Here is a 2335-nt window from a genome sequence, read left to right as displayed (position 1 = left end):
AAAATAATAGATCATGATATCCTCAATTTATCTCATATTATAAATGATCATCATGCATGTTATGTACAATGGTTTCCCAAATTTTATGAAGCAAATTGTAATCAGCTGTATATCAGCTGTATATATTAAACAACAAATATTGAACAAATAAAAAAAAATGAATTATCAAGCGTTTCATTCAACAGTTCCCATAGTAAGAGTGCTTCTCAGGCAATCTAAATCAAGAAAAGTCGTTAGATCTGACATATTGCCGGAAGAAAATATTGATATAAAGCACTCTCCCCCATTCCATTTTAGGAACGAATATTGAATAACCTATACTATATAGACAACGACAAGCAATTAAATTCATAGTTGAAATAAAACATAAACCCTAACTAAACAAAATATGTATAGTTGATTATTTAGGGGTTAAAAGGAGAGATAGATAGAAGGGGGGGGGTAGATGTATAAGGATAACTACGATGTGAATCAATAATGATCAGAAGAATACGACCATTTTCATACGACCTTTAGAATATTCACTTTAGCTAATGCCTCTGGCATAGACTTCTTGTTTACACAATAAATAAAATTTAAAATGGAAACGAAATTAACAAATTGAATATTAGATTAACATGAAACCACGAACGAAAGCTACATTATGTGCAGTTATTTGACAAATAATCTAATTCTCTCTATTGTATATGCCTGTTTTATTTATTTACAGCATGGTACGATCAACTATCATATGTTTTTTTTTCATATGATCTTTATAATGAAATTAATTTGACATAATATCATGATATTGATAAACATTACTGAACGTAGCGGGCGCAAACACATCATTACAGTACGTCGACACAAACAACTAAAAAAAATCCTTCTATTCCATGTGATTGTTACTTTAGATTCCCTAGTCAGGTAGCCAATTTAAAAAAAAAAATCATGTTGGGATTATATATGTTATCATATATTTTTATATATTATATCAGTAATCTATCTTGACAATAATAAGCCGATATGAGAATAATGTAAGAGCTGTACAAACGAAGAAAAATAAACTGATTGATATGATGCAATACTTTCATGAATATGATAAATATACATTGAGATGGATTGAACAGATGACACATAATAAGAGAATATTCAGTTGGTGGAAAGAGAATTATATGGGTATTATTATCCCCTTCTTTTTATTTTCATCTATTGTCATATGAATGCAGACTAAGCAAGAATGCTATTGAACACCAATATTTACGAGATTTAGTCTTATTTTTCTTGAACATTCATGAGGGGGATTGTGTAAAATACGAAACTTCCATTTCATACTAGGGTGCCATTTCATAAAAACTGTCTATGATAACAGCTCCATTTCGAATGTCAAATTTTATTGGAAGAGCCAATCGGAAAGCAAAATTGTTATTGTTGTCATAGTAGTTGACATACCAGCAGCAATTGCTATCATAGCCAACTTTTTAAAAATAAAATGAGGTCCTGATGAATTGATTGAAATCAAATACCTTAAAAGTCGAGAGCAATTTCAATCAAGGAATAGCCCGACCACTATTAGGAGAATAACATCGAATGAAATTGAACGAAATGTTGTTTGGTAAATGATTGCGTTCACTTCACAGAAATCAGTTATTAACACATTCAACACTGAATTCAGCCATTCTAAAAGACTTTCTACAATAACCATCTGGTTCAAGTAGGCAATTCATTTACCTATTTTTTTTGTCATGATACGAGTAAACTATTCATTTGGATCTGAGGACATGCATTACAGACCTAAATTTGAATACTAGGGAAGCTTTCTATTTGATTTGGATTGAGACAACATTTTACAGACCATGACCATGTGTATATGAATATGTAGTCACGTACATAATAGAGCTAGAAGGACGTAAATTGAAATGTAAGTAAAAGTGAAAACAAATCTCTAGTCTATATTTCTCTTACAAATCCGGTATCACTCCTTTGATCGTCTAGATGATTTACAAGAGGAATGTCTTCCTGTAGATAAGAAGTTTGTCTCCATCACATCCTACAAGGTTACTAGAAGGAGTAACGAGACAAGGGCTGACCCAGTCAAAGCGATCTGATTTCACGAATTTCACGATCCTCCTTGCCTGGATGATACCATCATGTCTTGGACGGAAATTCGACGGGGGACGTGTACCGCCGACCCAAAAAAGAAGGGGGACTTAATATCAAAATAATGTCACCCTCCGCCTAATATTTCGGTCTTTTGTGATGGAAAGAAAGAAATTGAAACAAGACATGTATTTAGGACGAGGTGAACATACTTATTGGGTAATAACCTTCTTTTCTTTTTTTTGCTTGTCATTTTTTT

The sequence above is a fragment of the Lytechinus pictus genome, chromosome 6 (assembly GCF_037042905.1).
Source record: "Lytechinus pictus isolate F3 Inbred chromosome 6, Lp3.0, whole genome shotgun sequence".
Lineage (NCBI taxonomy): Eukaryota > Metazoa > Echinodermata > Echinoidea > Temnopleuroida > Toxopneustidae > Lytechinus > Lytechinus pictus.
This window is presented reverse-complemented; position numbering follows the sequence as displayed.